Source organism: Tiliqua scincoides, chromosome 1, assembly GCF_035046505.1.
Source record: "Tiliqua scincoides isolate rTilSci1 chromosome 1, rTilSci1.hap2, whole genome shotgun sequence".
NCBI lineage: Eukaryota > Metazoa > Chordata > Lepidosauria > Squamata > Scincidae > Tiliqua > Tiliqua scincoides.
The window spans coordinates 276,517,274-276,536,623 of NC_089821.1; positions in this window are offsets into that span (position 1 = coordinate 276,517,274).

Below are 19,350 nucleotides of genomic sequence, written 5' to 3' on the forward strand. Positions count from 1 at the left end.
AATAAGTAATAAGATGTCGTCAGCATATAAAATAATCTTGAATTCTTTGAAATTATTTATAAAGCCACAAATATTTCTATTCTGCCTGATAGCACATGCTAAAACTTCTAAACACAAATTGAATCTCGGCGAAAGCGGGCATCCCTGTTTTGTTCCCTTTTCTAAGAGAAAACTTGGAGAAATATAACGATTAGTCACCACTCTTGATTTTGGACAAGAATATAAAATAGAAATCCACCTGATGAAATTTGAGGGGAGCCCTAATTTGTTCAATGCAGTAAAAATAAATTGCCATCATACCATGTCGAAGGCTTTTTCCACATCAAGGGACAAAATAACTGACAGATCGTGTTTCTTACTTTCCAAGGCAACTACTGTAGATCAGACAAATTATCTGCACCTTGTCTACCATGAATAAATCCCACTTGGTCTACCTGGACCAATGTCTTGATAACCTTTTGGAGGCATGTGGCTAGAAAATTAGTTAATATTTTAGCATCCAAATTCATTAAAGGAATGGGTTGGTAGTTAGCACATTTAGAGTGGCCTTTGTGTGGTTTGGGAATTAATGTTATATAAGCAACATATATTGTAGGAGGGAGAGTCATTGTCTCAAACATTCATTATATATCTGGTATAATTTAGGAATCAAAAATTCTGAAAAAGTTTTATACCATTCAATGCTAAACCCATCAGGTCCAGCGGCTTTGCGATTTTTCATTTTGTAAATTGCACACTTAATTTCCTCCATTTCCACTGGGGCTGACAAAATTTGTTGTTGAGAAATAATGTAGTGAGGTGAAGTTTAGAGAAAAAGGTTTCCAGTTCTGTATCTTGTAGGTCTTCGGTTTTGCTATATAATCTAGAATAAAATCTATAAAATTGTGTGTTAATTTTAGAGAACAACAAGACAAAGGCAGGGTAGGAGAAGAAATTGGCAAAGGTAGTGTGATGGGATGTGATAGATGGTTTGGCACAATGAGAGGATGCGGGGACAAAGGAGCGAATAAGCAGCCCATCCTAGGGCATTCCGTGTACAAATGCTTTTATGCAAATGCCCGAAGTCTACGAGCAAAGGTGGGAGAACTGGAATGTCTGGTGACAAGGGAAAACATTGACATAGTGGGCATAACGGAAACCTGGTGGAATGCGGAGAATCAGTGGGATACCGCAATCCCGGGCTATAAACTCTACAGGAGGGACAGGCAGGGGCGTGTTGGAGGTGGGGTGGCCCTTTATGTTAAGGAAGGGATAGAATCCAGCAAAGTAGAGATTGAAGGTGGGTCCGACTCCACCGTAGAATCTCTGTGGGTTAAATTACCAGGCTTGTGCAGTGATGTAATACTGGGGGCGTGCTATCGTCCTCCAGACCAGAAATCGGATGGGGACCTTGAAATGAGGAAACAGATCAGGGAGGTGACAAGGAGGGACAGGGTTGTAATCATGGGGGACTTCAATTATCCTCATATTGACTGGGTCAATTTGTGTTCTGGTCACGATAAGGAGACCGGATTTCTTGACGTGCTAAATGACTGTGGCTTAGAGCAGCTAGTCACGGAGCCCACCAGAGGACAGGTGACTCTAGATTTAATATTGTGCGGTATGCAGGACCTGGTTAGAGATGTAAACGTTACTGAGCCATTGGGGAACAGTGATCATGCTGCAATCCGTTTTGACGTGCACGTTGGGGGAAGAATACCAGGCAAATCTCTAACAAAAACCCTTGACTTCCAACGGGCGGACTTCCCCCAAATGAGGAGGCTGGTTAGAAGGAGGTTGAAAGGGAGGGTAAAAAGAGTCCAATCTCTCCAGAGTGCATGGAGGCTGCTTAAAACAACAGTAATAGAGGCCCAGCAGAGGTGTATACCGCAAAGAAAGAAGGGTTCCACTAAATCCAGGAGAGTGCCTGCATGGCTAACCAGCCAAGTTAGAGAGGCTGTGAAGGGCAAGGAAGCTTCCTTCCATAAATGGAAGTCTTGCCCTAATGAGGAGAATAAAAAGGAACATAAACTGTGGCAAAAGAAATGTAAGAAGGTGATACGGGAGGCCAAGCGAGACTATGAGGAACGCATGGCCAGCAACATTAAGGGGAATAATAAAAGCTTCTTCAAATATGTTAGAAGCAGGAAACCCGCCAGAGAAGCGGTTGGCCCTCTGGATGGTGAGGGAGGGAAAGGGGAGATAAAAGGAGACTTAGAGATGGCAGCGAAATTAAATGAGTTCTTTGCATCTATCTTCACAGCAGAAGACCTTGGGCAGATACCTCTGCCCAAATGGCCCCTCCTGACCAGGGAATTAAGTCAGAGGTTAAAAGAGAAGATGTTTCAGACCTCAATGATAAATTAAAGATCAATAAGTCACCGAGCCCTGATGGCATCCACCCAAGAGTTATTAAGGAATTGAAGAATGAAGTTGCAGATCTCTTGACTAAGGTATGCAACTTGTCCCTCAAAACGGCCACAGTGCCAGAAGATTGGAGGATAGCAAATGTCACGCCTATTTTTAAAAAGGGAAAGAAGGGGAACCCGGGAAACTATAGGCCAGTCAGCCTAACATCCATACCGGGTAAGATGGTGGAATGCCTCATCAAAGATAGGATCTCAAAACACATAGATGAACAGGCCTTGCTGAGGGAGAGTCAGCATGGCTTCTGTAAGGGTAAGTCTTGCCTCACGAACCTTATAGAATTCTTTGAAAAGGTCAATAGGCATGTGGATTTGGGAGAACCCGTGGACATTATATATCTGGACTTTCAGAAGGTGTTTGACACGGTCCCTCGCCAAAGGCTACTGAAAAAACTCCACAGTCAGGGAATTAGAGGACAGGTCCTCTCATGGATTGAGAACTGGTTGGAGGCCAGGAAGCAGAGAGTGGGTGTCAATGGGCAATTTTCACAATGGAGAGAGGTGAAAAGCGGTGTGCCCCAAGGATCTGTCCTGGGACCGGTGCTTTTCAACCTCTTCATAAATGACCTGGAGACAGGGTTGAGCAGTGAAGTGGCTAAGTTTGCAGACGACACCAAACTTTTCTGAGTGGTGAAGACCAGAAGTGATTGTAAGGAGCTCCAGAAGGATCTCTCTAGACTGGCAGAATGGGCAGCAAAATGGCAGATGCACTTCAATGTCAGTAAGTGTAAAGTCATGCACATTGGGGCAAAAAACAAAACTTCACATATAGGCTAATGGGTTCTGAGCTGTCTGTGACAGATCAGGAGAGAGATCTTGGGGTGGTGGTGGACAGGTCGATGAAAGTGTCGACCCAATGTGCGGCGGCAGTGAAGAAGGCCAATTCTATGCTTGGGATCATTAGAAAGGGTATTGAGAACAAAACGACTAGTATTATAATGTCGTTGTACAAATCTATGGTAAGGCCACACCTGGAGTATTGTGTCCAGTTCTGGTCGCCACATCTCAAAAAGGACATAGTGGAAATGGAAAAGGTGCAAAAGAGAGCGACTAAGATGATTACGGGGCTGGGGCACCTTCCTTATGAGGAAAGGCTACGGCGTTTGGGCCTCTTCAGCCTAGAAAAGAGACGCCTGAGGGGGGACATGATTGAGACATACAAAATTATGCAGGGGATGGACAGAGTGGATAGGGAGATGCTCTTTACACTCTCACATAATACCAGAACCAGGGGACATCCACTAAAATTGAGTGTTGGGCGGGTTAGGACAGACAAAAGAAAATATTTCTTTACTCAGTGTGTAGTAGGTCTGTGGAACTCCTTGCCACAGGATGTGGTGCTGGCGTCTACCCTAGACGCCTTTAAAAGGGGGTTGGACAAGTTTCTGGAGGAAAAATCCATTACGGGGTACAAGCCATGATGTGTATGCGCAACCTCCTGATTTTAGAAATGGGTTATGTCAGAATGCCAGATGCAAGGGAGGGCACCAGGATGAGGTCTCTTGTTATCTGGTGTGCTCCCTGGGGCATTTGGTGGGCCGCTGTGAGATACAGGAAGCTGGACTAGATGGGCCTATGGCCTGATCCAGTGGGGCTGTTCTTATGTTCTTAATATCACCAGATTTCATGTATGATACATTCTCTGCATCTTTAATAATAGAAATGTGATTACTATTCTTTTTATTCCTAAGATGATGTGCATGTATCCTACCAGTTCTTTCTCCCATCTCCCAATACTTTTGTTTAGTGTACATGAAAGCATGTTATAATTTTACTGAGAGTAAATCTTCTCATTCATATTTCTTTTTTTGTATCTGACAAAATGTTGATGTAATAGGGAATACAGCCAATACGCTAAGTAAATGCTTCAACTAATTCTTGAGACTTTCCTCTCTTGACTTTCTCTGTTTTTTCTTGTATGCTACATAGGCTATAACCTTTCCCCTCATTACAGATTTAGCAGCTTCCCATTCAATAATTCTGGATGTTGTAGAGCCTTCATTAATGACATAGTATTCTGTTAATTCCTTGATCATTTGTTTTTTAAAATCTTCATCATTCAGAAGTGACACATTGAATCACCACACCTACTGACGTTTAACCTCATCTAATAATTGGAGACTCAATGAAACAGGTGTGTGATCAGAGATAGAGATCACATCAATTTCACAGGTAGATACCTTAGGCACAAGGGGAGCCGATATAAGAAAATAGTCCAATAGGAAACAATTATGATGAGTTGCAGAGACAAAGGTAAATTCCCTTTCGATTGGATGTAATAAGCTCCATGGATCTACCAGACCAAAGTCTGCCATATAAGTTGTATTTGTCTCTTTAACTATAGTTTGTGTTCTGCATGGGGGGTTCGTTCTGTCCATTTTCAAATTCAAAGTTTGATTAAAATCTCCAGCAATAATCAGTCATCAGATATATTCAACAAATCGCTGAAACATTGATGTAACATAGATGGACAGTCTATGTTCAGACCATAATAATTAACTATTGCATAAGTAGTACCTAAATAATTAATCACTAGTATAATAAAAGGACCATTTGCATCTGAAATAAATTGAAGTTATTGAAAAGAAAGTTGCTTATGCATCAAAATTGTGACCCCCCCCCCCCGGCTGCTCTACCATCTGAAACTGTTACACAGACCTCTCCTGCCCATTGATTATATAAATTTTCCTTATCAGCCACAGTAAGATGTGTTTCTTGAAGGAAGGCCAAATCAACTCTCAATTCTTTCAATTTGTAAAGCACTTTTTGGTACTTATTGACATCTCTGAGCCCTCTAACATTCCAAGTAATTATGTTCAACATTGCAAAATAATAACATGTATTAGGAAGAACAATGAAATAACTAGGAAGAAGTAATGCTCCATACCATACCTATAAACCCAATAAGCATAAAACATATGGGAGTTTCCAAAGCTCATCATATCCAAAGATATGCATCCAAAATACAACCTGTGTATCCATATCTTATAAATTACCAAAATAGTTTTAAGCATACAGAAGACATTCCATTGGACCATTTCAGCGACGTGGAGAGGGGGGATTTGCTGCATGGGTAACAGTCTATCCTCCATATCTACTCTACCCAGGCTTTGCGCACTGGAGAGGACACTGTTCCAGAACCACCATTCAGAGCGCAATACCATAGTCTTCCGAGACTGAAGGATGCCAACAGTTAATGACATTGTAATACAATAAACCTTGATTAAACAGTATTTAATATTCTTTAAGTATATGCATGTAGCTCCACAAAGCCAGTCCACACAACAGGAAAAAAAATAGGAGTTGAAAGACTCTCTAAGGAGAGAAGAATAAAAAAGAGAACCCTCTTGCAGAAGAGAAGAAGAAAAATTATGAACCCTCTTGCAACTGGTTAACTCAGTAATTACTGGAACTTATTCAAGGCTAATGATGGTTAACAAAGCACAGTTAAGAAAATATTTCTCTGCATAAATGGAAGAAAAACAACAACCATAATATTGGATAGTGCAGTTATTCTCAATAATAAATTACTGAACCACCTGAATTTTCTAGTCTCTTCCTATATTAAACTGTTAACCACACCAACCACAGGGCTGTTCAAAGTATTAACAAGGTCATTGCATTGCTATTTAGATTGTTGCTTTAAGAATTCCAAAAAGGCTTCTGCTGCTTCAGGTGAATAAAAACGTTTGAGTTGTTTATCAGTGCGGATACAGAAAATAGCAGGTGTTTCTTAAAAAATAACTCAGTCCCATCTCTTTAGCAACATTTTTTACTTTGTTGAATTGAGTCTTTTGTTTCATAATTTCTCTAGGAAAGTCAGGATAAATCCATATTCGTGTCTTCTCTGTCCCCCAATATAATTCCTTCTTTTCCCGGGCCAGATGTAACAGGTAGTTTCTCACAGATACACTTAGGAATTGTATCATCCAAAACCGTGGACGGGTTGATTCAACTTGTGAATCTAATTGGACTCTCACAGCACGTGACTAATAAACTGGAAAACCAACCCATAGTAAACCAACAATGCGTAAGTTGTGAGACTTTTGAGCCATCTCCAACTGAGCGACTCTGTCAAACAGTATCTTATGTGAGTTTGTTTGGGAATCTGCTTGCACTTGCAGCTGCTTGACATGCTGTTCCGGTCCAAGAAGTTTGATTTTAACTTTGGACATATCAGCATGAATGTCATCAACAGAAATGCGCAGCTGTTATAGTGATTCTTCCATAGTTTTCCCATTCTCACATAAACTTGAAAGTTGTTTAGCTTGAGATTTTAAATCCATCGAGAGCTGATCTTTCAATGATGTAATTGTCTCAACAATCATTGCAATTTCTCCAGAGGATGGAGCTGGATTATCTCCCGAGGCAGATGACACAGAGTTTGTTCTCAGTTTCCTAGTCCATGCTTATCTCGGTAACCTTCAAATAACTATAAATAACTGTATCTAAATTACCAACTAATTGGTCTTCCTGAATTATCAAGGTAGCAACTATCCTTTAAAGTGAGAGAAAGGAGGTCAAACTTGCCTGATAAACAGCCCAAGCGATGATATTTTGATGGAGCACGGCAATCGGGCAGTGCCTAGGTCGCCATCTTAACTCGTCCTCCTTGACTGCACAGAAGTTGCAGCAGGCCATGGCCTGCTTGCTTGCTGCACTGCCGCCTCTCAGATGGATGGATGGTGGCAACAGCAGCAGTCCTCTGTTTGGCAGCAATACTGCCTGGAGGCATGACACTTTCATGTCCCTGCAAGTCTCACTGTGGTTCCTTTCTGCCTGTCTCTGTACCTCCAGGACAACAACCAAGGCTTCAAGGGAGCAAACCTATTCCCTGAGAGCCTGGAGCTCTTTGCATTGAGGACACAGCCATGCTCAAGAGGCATCCAGGCATCCCACATTATCCATGGGGGTTCTGTTCACAGAACCATTGCAGATAAGGAAATCTGCAGGTGTTCAAACCAATGCATTTGGGGGGCCCTTGAAGTTGCCAGAGGTGAGGGAAGCAGTGCTCCCCTTGCCATCAGAGGCTCTTCTGAGCCCTGGAGAGGCCGTATACATCTACAAGGGTTTCCCTCAAGGGCTTCCCTGGTCCTCATAATGCTTCTAAAAGGCATGAAAACATCACTTCTGGTTTCATAAATCAACTGGAAGTAACTCCTCCCCTGGACAGTGTCTGACCTGCTGCTGGCTGTCTGACTGCATAGCTTTGAGCGTTTGTTTTTGGGTTTATCAGGGAAGTGAAGGGCAGTGTTTGTGACCCTGCTGCTGCTTGCACATATGCTTAACTTGCTGTGTCTTTCCTTACCTTGGCACTTGTTCGCAATGAGGCACTTAGTCCCAGCAGGCACATTCACTGCTCATGAAAACTCCCTTCTGACTCCCCCTCTTTTTTGTATGTGCATCCATATGGATGGATGCATAAATGGCCCTTTCCTGATTGTTTCTTTTCCCTCTTCTTCTTGTGTCACACTTCGCTTCCTGTCTCTTTTCTGAAATGGACTTATGATGAATGCCCTGTTTTCTGCACCCTCATGTTGACAATGTATAGAAGTGTGATTTTTCAGTGATAACTAAATTAAAACAAAGAGCACCACTTTCTGAACTTTTTTTTGGTTAAAAAACCTTTGGACACGTTTAATCCCCCAGAAGCTCCTGTGCAGTTTCAGCAACCTTACAAGTGCAGGGCCAAACTTCAAAAGTAGCCTTTTTCCTATATCTGGAAACTCCATTATTCCCCGAATATTTGCTGAATTTGCATTCAGTTTCTCTTCCTATCTGCTTCCTCCTGCCTCCTTTGAGGATCACCACACACCAGACCATCTCAAGTGGTAGGCTGGATGCAGCCCGTGGGGCATAGGTTGCTTTAGGTGAACTAAGGTAACCCCATGATTTCAGTGGCTATGTCTATTTAGAATCCTGTCCTTTTTCCTGGAAACTGCTTATGGTCAAATCAGGTTTTGGCATGTGGAATTTGGAGTCATTTGGCATCTTGTGTCACCCTCATCAAACATTTTTTGGTATGTGAGTTGCTTTGTATAATAACTGAAGACCGAAACAGTCATTCTGAAACTTGAAGAGCAGTTTGGTAGGCAAGCACAAGGGCAAAGCATTTCCTCCCTAAAAGGAGAGTAGCAAATGACTGCAGATCTCACTGTGGGTTGCAGTTCCTTCTCCCAGACCAGGGGTGCCAAATCCCCGGCCCAGGGACCACTTGCGGCCCTTGGGGGCTCCCAATCAGGCCCTTGGGGAGCCCCCAGTCTCCAAAGAGCCTCTGGCCCTTCAGAGACTTGCTGGAGACTGTGCTGGCCCGACGCAACTGCTCTCAGCAAGAGGATGACTGTTTAACCTCTTGCATGAGCTGTGGGATGAGGGCTCCCTCCACTACTTGCTGTTTCATGTCTGTGATGCCACAGTGGCAGCGAAGGAAAGGCTGGCCTTGCTTTGTGCAAGGCCTTTTATAGGCCTTGAGCTACTGCAAGACCTTCATTCATTCATATAAATTCCATCTCTAATATATTCATTTATGTAAATGTATTCAAATCCCGGCCCCCTATACAGTATCAGAGGGATGATGTGACCCTCCTGCCAAAATGTTTGGACACCCCTGGCCCAGACCAAAGCCTCTAATGCCTGCTTGTCCTGCACATCCAGGCACTAACTAACTGGACACAGAGCTTGCCTGCCACTCCTGCTGCTGCTGTCTGGAGAGGGATAATGGAGAGAGGAAGAGGGAGTCTCCAACATGGTGATAGTCAAGGGGGTTTGCAGGAGAGAAGCCAAAAAAAAAACACCGATACCTGAGCCCTTCCCTACATAAGGTGTAAAGAGAGCAAAAGGGCTCCGGGAGGGAAGTTGGTGATCTACAGGGTATGCGAAATGGGCTGAAAGAAGTGCAGTGATGGCAATAGTGAAGGTTGTCCTGGCAGCTGCCCTTTTAAAACGCACACACCGAGAGAGAGAGAGAGAGAGAATGCCTCTTGGGACAATGATGATGTTACACTGTTCTCAGAGAGCATTTTGAGGAAAATTTCTTCCACTTCGTCCTCCCAGTTCTTCTCCACTCCTCTCCCCACTATTGCCAAACCCCCATCCTCCTGGGTAACCTTATGATTTCCTATTCTGCTCCCCTCCTTGATTAAACCATTACACGTCTCCTTTCCCTTGAAAAGTGGAGGATGAAAGTCTCATTTGCACCACCTGAAAGGCCACCCTGCGTCTCTCCCTCTCACCCTGTGGGGGCTGGGCTTGCACCACAGCAGGAGGCTGCATCAAGGGTGGTGGGCAGCTGGCGATCTGCAGCAGTCTGCTACTGATGGACAGCTCCTGCCCCAGCAGCCTTTAGTAGAATGCAAACAAAGATCTCCTATGTAGATTTATGTATCAACTTACTTTTATTTAGGGAAAGAGGCAGCAGTTTTCCCCCTGTTTATAGTTCAGATGTATGATCCATCTCAACATCAAAGAAGCAGAGCAAATGGAATCCAAATGAGCTGCTCAGGCCAGACACTTTTGTTGTTCGTCACTTGCCCTTAGGACGCCGAGCCTATGGAGTGAGACCAGAATGTTGAAAAAGGTACAGTGCCCCAAGTCAAGAAAATCATTTTGTTTTGGTCACCAAAACCATGCACTTGCTCCAATTCAGCTCTACAAGCAGCCTTGCAGGGCGCAAATCAGCTCAAACCAGCAAACTAGCTATTTAGAAATGAAGCAACAGTGCTGGAGGAGGTCAAGCCAAGCCCAGTTCCTTCTCCCAAAGAGCCAATCCACAGGATCTGTGTTGCTGAATCAAAATGGCTGGTAAGATTCACTGGACTAGTGTGGAGAATCAAGCACACATTCTGTGTTGTACACCATGACCCATGCAGCATGAAAGAAGCCTCTGCACATACAAGCTGGTGGTGAGCATGGCTTGGAAGATGAGCATAGGACATAAGTGACCTAACTCTATCCAAATCCTTTCCCCCACACCTCCGAAACATGCAGAGCATGGAGACCAGCAGCAGACCTCCGCACCCCACGTCCCTGGCAAAGTTCTGTGATGGTGCTCCCCCTGTGGGCTGTCACCGCCCTGCCCTCCACGCACGAAAATCCACTCCCACCTTCTCACCAGAGGCCCACGGAGCCTTGTGCAACCTCAGCCCACGTCAGAGAAGCCTCTCTGAGGTTCCCCGACGCTATAAGCCATGCTTCTGGAAAACTGGAAGCACAGTTTCTGACCCTGTTGGGAGCCTCAGAGAAGCTTCAGTGGGGTCCTAGAAGCTTGCACCCGGGGCTTTTGCCCCATCTAAGTCTATGACAGGTCTGCAACTGATGGAGACATGCTCTGAATCCTATGGTTCTGGGGTGCATGAGGGAACCTGGTAAAGGTAATGTACCCTTACCCTTGCATACACCCCTGATGGCTTATGATAAACAGCTGATATAAGATTAAGGTGAGATGGGGGCAGAGTGGGCCAGAAAATGGGAGATAAGATCCAGCGTGCACAACTGCCATCACTCCACCTTCCTCCTCCTCTGACATGCTCACCAGTTCCTCCCTCAAAGTAGCCTCCTCCAGCCTTCTCTGTCTACTGCCCACGCCTACTGCAAACATACCTCCTCCAACCGTGGCTGGTCGCTCTGGTGGCATGCGCAGTTGCCAACCATCCACGCTGGTGGGCATGTGTCACTGCTGTGTCTGCAGCACCAAAGGAGAGGGCTTTCCATAGACAGAACTAGTTCTGTCATGGGAGGGCACCATAGGATTGGGCCCCTTTTTGATCTTTAAAAAGAGCTATCACATGGACTATGAACAGATCAAGAAATATTTATTCATTTACTTACAAATTTATACCCCACTTTATCTCCCTGAAGTGCACTGAAAGCGATTTACAAATATAAAATCACATTAAAAACAATATAAACATTAAAATCTCCCAAAAAACAAAAAGGCAACCTTTAAAATATCCCATTACAGACTGGAGAACAAGGAAAAACAGAAGGCCAGCAGTAGTCAATACAAAGGACCAGCCCACAGATTGAACCAGCATAAAACCCTTCAGGGATTTGAAAGCCCTGAACTCAGAAAGCTAAACAGAAATGTCTTTGGGCCCTGCTGAAAAGCCTCTGAAGAGGCAGCAGTTCATAAGCTGAGAGGGAGGGCATTTCATAGAGTTGGCAACCCTATTCCTTGCCACCACCACCCCACCTCCATAGGTGATGGCACCTGTAAATGGGCCTCTGATGACTAGAGAGGATGACCTGGTTATGCAGTAGATACCGATCTGTTGGATCACTCAAGGTCAAAACCAACACATTCAATTGGGCCTGGAAATGAATTGGCAGGCTGTGCAGCTGCTGCCCAGCAGAATTGAACCCCCAACCTCTAGCAAACACACAGTTTGCTGCGTTTTGCACTAATTGCAGTTTTCAATCCATTTGCAAGGATATTCCCACATAGAACGCATTGCAATAGTCTAATTTTGGGGTCATCCTGGCATGGCTCACCATGGCCAGGTCTGCATGATCCAAGTACAGCCACTGCTGATTCACCAGCTGAAGCTGAGCAAAGCCCCCCCCCCCCCCGGGCCACAGCTGCCACCTGGGAATCCAGGAGCAGCTATGAATCCAGGCAAACCCCTATGTGCTAACCTGCTCCTTCACAGGGAGTGCAACCCTGTTCCGCTCAGGAGGATATTTTAGCACAGTGATTGCAAACCTCTGACACGTGTGTTAAATGTGTCACATTTTGGGTGACACATCCTGGAGATTATTGAAGTCCAGGGTGCGCTCGTGATGACTTCCTTGGTTTCCCCTCCCCTTCACTTTTGCAACCTTCTACCCTCTCCTGCACATGTGCTTGCAGATATGGCCAGCAAACATTGCTGCTGTCCCACTCCTACAAGCACACTGCCCTTCCTTCAACCATGTGCTTCAGGAGCTGCCATGCCAGCCCACCAGAGGCTTCTTGACTCTTCTCACCCCCACCTGCTTAGTCCTGCTGAGCAAACAAAAGTGGCAGGGAGGTGGAAGAGAAGGTGTGGGGATGAGGACTGCACCAGGTGATGCGCACTGAGGGGGTGACATCGCTAGTGTCATTACATACTATTCAATGTGTAATTTATAGCAGAATGCAATGGAAAAAAACCCATTGAAATATCTGTGTTCTATCAAAAGGTATAGCCAAATCAGCGGGGATGGGGTGATGGTACATCACCATGACCACCACCTGGGGTATCGCCTCACCCACTGCATGGGAGGAGGTCCATCATGGGGGTGATGTGCTGGCCTCCCGCATCAGGTGATGCAAACCCTGGTGATGCCACTGATGACCTTTGCTTTTTAAACTGCCTTCCTTTAGGAAACCTTCTGACAGCAGTCAGCTGGTATCCTAAGGAATCTTTGCTTCTCCACCACAGACCCTTTCCTGAATTGCACTGATTCTGGGCCACGTTCCAAAGCAAACACTCCGTTTCCATAGGTCACTGACCGAGAATTGCGCAAGAAATCAGGGCTATGAACTCAGTTTATATAGACTTTTGGCCAAGCTTCCTGGGCCTCCTGCTTCCATTTGTGGGTTTTAAACTAGAAATGAGAAGATGCCCAATACTTTCCTGAAGCAAAACCTCAGGTCCACAGCACTGCAGATGAAACAGTGAAGTGCACAGTCAGTTTCACTGGAGCCCTGGCCAGGCCTACTATACCTCATTCATTCTTCCCATCTGATTACAAAGTAGGAATGCAGTTATTTGGGTGGTTCAAGACAGGAGACACAAATATTGAGAAGAAAAAATTATCCCTACATTCATTAATAAAAATGAAGTCCCAAGTTATACTGTGTTGGACAAGTTGTATTTTATGGCAACCTGTCCTCCACAATTGATCTCATTGAGAGACTTCAGGAAGAGGAGATTTCTCCCGGACTGAGTTTAGAAACTGCTTTTCAAGGTGGGGAAGTTGGGTATTCTGATTTGGAATGATGGCTTGTGTATCAAAGGGTGAAGTTCATAGATATCAGGTTCTACAGAATGTAATTGTTAATTGTAATTGTTATTGTTAATGTAACAATGTAACTGTTATTGTATATAACCAAATTATCCACAAATTTTTCACTCATGGTTTTATCTCACAGTGATGAGAAGGGCCCTTTAAATTAAAGGAAAAATGTCTTTTAATAATAGCCCCACTTACCATTGTAGCAGCAGCAGATAATCACTCTCTCTCTCTCTCTCTCTCTCTCTCTCTCTCTCTCTCTCTCCAGGCACTTAGAACGCTTCACTCCAAGGCAAGTGACCCCTCCCTTCCCTGAACACATGAAAGAATACAAAGTAGAAGTGATTATCACCTCCTCTTTCCATTCTTTCCCTGCGCTGTGCTCCAAGTGAAGGGTGGTTTTCATTTCTATATGACCATTATATTATTTGCAATCAGAATTTGTGTTCTCACCTTGCAGCAAACTTTATACAAATCACAGAGTCCAACGGCCATCTGGCGGAAAGGACAAGTATATGTGCGGCATGTGGCTCCTGTTCTATGACACTGCAGGTGGCTCTTTATAAATGCAGAAATTCCTACAAATACATAAATTGAAGAAGAGTGGGGGGAAAACAAAGTGACTTCAGAGTAAACCACCATTTCAGTTCCTTTCAAGCTGGCAAGTCCAGCACAGTGTTTATCATTTGCATACACCAAGCTGGTGGACAGCATGCTTTGCATGGAGAAGGTCTCAGGCTGAGTCTCCACTTAAAAGTTTCTGATGTCAAGTGACAGGAAAGAACTCTGTCTCTCTGTGACCCAGGAGAAGTGCTGCCACTTAGTATGGAGGACACTAGGCTCGAGTAAGGCAGCTAATTCTGTTCGCCTGTCCAGATAATCTGTTTGGACACTTGCTGGCAAATTGCTCAATGGGATACCTCAGAACTACACTCTCAGCTGGCAGTCATCTGAAGAGCCTCTGGGGGCAGGTCCAGGTCAGGAAGGGAGGATAGGATCTAAAATGTACAGCTGTTGCTGAGATCCACTCATCTTCCACCCTCTCCTGACCCCAGCCCAGCCCACTCCCTGCATCAATCAGCCCCGACCACCAATTTACTGGCTAAGATTCACATGCCAGATCTATAACATCAATGTAATGTAGGACTGGGATGGAGCAGTGGTTTGGGAGTAGGATGTAAGACCTGGAAGATCGAAGTTCAAATCTAGCAGTACAAAAATGTGAAATTAGAAAAATAAATGAAAAATCAGGTTGGGATCACTCAAGTGGGAGTGAAGGCCTATTACTGGAATCCTTGGGATTCACTTCTGAGCAAATACATATAGGATCAGAAAGGTAAATATGAAACATGCAGTTGTCTCACTGTCAGATATGACATTTACAACTCAGTATTACATGAAGAGGCAGGAGAAAGGTGGAAGGATGAATCCAACTCGAGAAATTGTTCAGTACAGTTCTGTGTGTATCTGAAATGAAGGCACTCACATGTTTGTTTGTTTGTTTGTTTGTTTGATTGATTGATTGATTGATTGATTGATTGATTGATTGAAGAACTTATATCTCGCCTTTTCCATGCAGAAGCAAATGCCCAAGGCGGCTTATGAAGCTTTATAATAAATGTACAATGGATCACAACAAGAAGTAAAAAAAAACATCAAAACAAAGCTTGAGAACATTAATTTTAACATTAATATCAAAACTGCGATACAAGGACATCTGCAAGAGGGATCTGAAGACCTTAGGAATGGACCTCAACAAGTGGGAAACCCTGGCCTCTGAGCGGCCTGCTTGGAGGCAGGCTGTGCAGCATGGCCTTTCCCAGTTTGAAGAGACACTTGGCCAACAGTCTGAGGCAAAGAGGCAAAGAAGGAAGGCCCATAGCCAGGGAGACAGACTAGGGACAGACTGCACTTGCTCCTGGTGTGGAAGGGATTGTCACTCCCGGATTGGCCTTTTCAGCCACACTAGATGCTGTGCCAGAACCACCTTTCAGAGCGTGATACCATAATCTTTCGATACTGAAGGTTGCCAATATATAAATATCAAAACATTAAAATCAGTAACAAAGTAAAACAAAGCAAAACCAACGCAAAATGTCGAGCCATGGGGAGGGGGAACACGACAAATTGTTCCAGGGAATCAGTCACACCACAGCATGATTGGAGAGGCTCAGAGGACAAACATCCACCCATCAAGCAGATGCAGATGCTTGATGGGACAGGTATGTTTTGAGCCGTGAGGGAGGGAGTAGTTCTTAATTCCACTGGAAGAGAATTCCATAATTGTGGCACCACTACAGGGAAGGCTCACCCCTGAGCCGCCATCCCTCTAACTTGGGACATCTGCCGCACTTGAAGGAGAGCTCCCTCAGACGACCTAAGAGGACAGGCTGGAATGTATGGGAGAAGGTGGTCCCTCAGATAGCCTGGACCCCAATTGTGAAGGGCCTTAAATGTTAGTACCAGCATCTGGAATTGGGACTGGAAACAAATGGGCAGCCAGTGTAGCTGCTGAAATGTCTCTGATCCAACACAGCCAAACCATCTGGCCCCTATGACCACATGGGCTGTCGCATTCTGTAATAATTGCAGCTTTGAAACTGTCCTCAAGGGTAGCTTCATGTATAGCACATTACAGTAGTCCAGTCTTAAAGTCACTAAGGCAGGAGTCGGCAACCTGCGGCTCTGGAGCTGCATGCGGCTCTTTCAACCGGCTGCTGCAGCTCCTCCAGGTGTTAGTGGCAAAGGGGGTGACAGGAGGCACCTGTGTTGGGAGGGCAGGCTGCTTCCCTCCTCCCCCTGAGCTCACTGCCCTCCTCTCCCTTCACCCCCACCTGCCCCGCATTGGTTTCCCTTTTCAATTTTGCCCGCTCTGCAGGCTTAAGCTCCCTGTTTTTCCCTTCCCCAACTCTCCAGCAGGACGCCCTCCTCCTCAGCCATTGCGAGCCCTTGCAGGTTCCCACTCAGTGCAAGGAGAGGCTTTTCCTCCACAGCAGAGGAGACATCCTGTGTGTCTACTCAGTAGTAAGCCCCATTACAGCAGATGAAGCTTACTCCCAGGAAAGGGTGCCTGGGATGACAGCCTTGAAGCCTGCTCCTATGCGTGTCTACTCAGTTGTAAGCCCCATTACAGCGGATGAGGCTTACTCCCAGGAAAGGGTGCCTGGGATGGCAGCCTTGGAGCCTGCTCAAGGCCAAGTGCAAGGATTGGTGAGTAGGAGCCCGTGCCCAGCAGGTCTGTTCGCGAGCAAGCCCCACTATAGTCCCTGGGCTACTCCCAGGAAGGTGTGGAGGGCTGTAGCCTCCGCCCTGTCCTGTGCAGGTCTACTCACAAGTAAACCCTGCTGTAGTCAGTGGGGCTTCCTCCCAGGAAGGTGTGGAGGGCTGCAGCCTCAGCCCCCTCCTATGTAGGTCTACTCACATGTAGTCAGTGAGACTTCCTCCTAGGAAAGTGTGGAGAGGACTGCAACCTGAGAGCTCCAACCAACTTGTCTGCTCAGGTGCCTCTGGAAGGTGGGGGGAGTTCTTTAGTATCCATGTAAGATAAGCAGATGTCATAACCGCCATAGTATTGGAATCCTGGAAGATCTGGTGAGGAGGTAGATGTGGTGTCAGCAGTGGCCCCTTTAAGGGTAAGGCCTGGGCATCCAGCAGAGTGTGCTGCACAGCTGCAGCCACTTGAAGGCAATAGGGCCCTCAGGGATATAAGAAGCACCTGATGCAGGAAGGGGGGGTGGGTTGTAGATTGTAGAAGGAGTGCAGGTTGAAGGTAGGAGAGGAGACTGACTGAGTTGGCTTATTGACTTTGATACTCTGACTGATTTACTTTGAAATCTGACCTTGGACTGTGACTTGGCTTATTGACTTTGGACTCTGCCCTGGATACTCTGACTGACTTTGTGACTAAGGGACTGCTGGAGACACTGGAGTTTGAAGTGTGGCTGCTGTGCCCAAGACCTGCTGAGGACCAAGGGGCTGCTGTAGTGGTGGGAGGCTGCTGGCAGGAGAGAGGACCTCTGCAGGTTGAACAGGCAAGCTACACTGGAGGTGGGGTCCAGCAGGACTACAGGGCAGAACCAGGGTCATTTGTTGGGGGAAAGAAGGGAAGCTAATTTGCTTAAAGTGGGCATAATTCTCCAGGCAGAGAATGGCCTTGGAATCAGGCAACACACCATAGAGGACCAGGTGTCTGAAAACACAGGACAAGAATGTATGACAAAACTAACTAAAAGCTACAAGAGGGGGCTACATTATAAAAATGGGACCTATAAGCGCATAAAGGTTAAAAAAAAAAAAAAACTATATATGCAGTGTTATCTTCATTTTAGATGTCAAAAGGGTTCTGTGGCTCCTGAGGTTTTTTTTCCTCCGGAAAATGGGTCCAAATGACTCTTTGAGTGTTTAAGGTTGCTGACCCCTGCACTAAGGCATAGACCACTGTGTTGAGGTCTGATCAGCTTAAGAATAGTAACAGTTGGGGCACCAGTCAAAGCTGGGCAAATGCACTCCTAGCCACGACTGCCACCTGGTTCTTCAGAGAGAGAATCCAGGAGCTCTCCCAGACTGCACACCTGTTCTTGCAGGGGGAGTCAGAGTGGGTAGAGGACTCAGTATCTGCACCCAGACAGCACCCCAGGACTTCCATAGATGGCCAGGAGAGATAGAGTTGGGTGTCATTGGCATATTGGTGATACCCCACTCCAAAGCCCCAGATGATCTCCCCCAACTATTTCATGTAGATGTTAAAAAGCATGGGGGGATAGAATAGAAAGCTGCGGCACCCATTACTTTAAAGGCAAGGGCACCAAGTAGGTGTCCCCCAGCACCACCATCTGGGATCTGTCAGCCAAGGAGGAGGGCAACCACTGTATATTCAACCACATACATGCGCAGCCCCTTACCTGGATCCAAAAGGAGCATCAAATAAGGAAGAAATAAGAGAAGATAGTGGATCTTCATCGCAATCGAAAGACAACAGTGGATATTTGCTTGGGAACTGCTAATTCCAAGAGACAAGGCTTGACAAAATGGGCAGTGATTGTGAGCCTTTTATACCATGCTGGGGCCTGAAATACATGGAGCCACTGAAGCTTAGGAAATGTTTGTTTCCTTCTCGTAAGAGTTCAATAGGAGCTTCAAATAGGAGCTTCAAATAGGAGCTTCAAGAGGAGGAAGTTCCTATCAAAGCCTCTCAGCCATGGCAGCCAAATGGAAACAATATGAACAGAATCCAGAGGGATGGGGTGGTAGGTGCTGTTTGTAAATGCCTTGCAGGTCGTGGTGGACCACTGCCTTAAAGATTATAGGGAAAATAGTAAACTAAAAGTACTACAGACATGCATCACTTAACAACCTTCTGCTTAACAACAGACTGCTTATATGATGGTGGTCAAAGCACAACAAAGAGGTTATTAATGAGGCAATCAGGTCTCCCATAGCCAGCAGTACAGTGTCTGTTTAGGGTTTTTAATGCTAAGGAAAAGGCAATCTATCTCCAGTAGCCTGCACAGCCAGCTAGTGTCTGGCAGGGAGTGTCTGTTTACACAACAAAGGCACGAGATTGGACAGAATGTTCACTTAATGACCTGATTGCATAACTACTGAGATCAGAGAATATATCCCCATCATTAAGTGACACACACCTGTACTTTGGAGAAATGAAAGAAGCCATCAGCAGGGATGAGAACTTGAGTCAGATGACTCGATTCTGAGCCCGAAAACACATGTTTTTTGCTGACCTGTGGTACATTCAAGTTCCCTGTGTTAATGATTCTGGCATTGACTTGAGTCTGAGACCACTCGCGCTCGGTCCCCTTGCATGCAGAATCGAGTTTGCTTGTGTCGAGGTGTGCTTGCTTACTTTTTGCATGGTGCGTAAAACCTCTTAGGGCCCTCATTCAGACCAGGTGAAGAGCAGGGAAATTCCAGCCAGGAGACAAGGAAGGATTAATGTTTTGCTTTTGCATCAAGC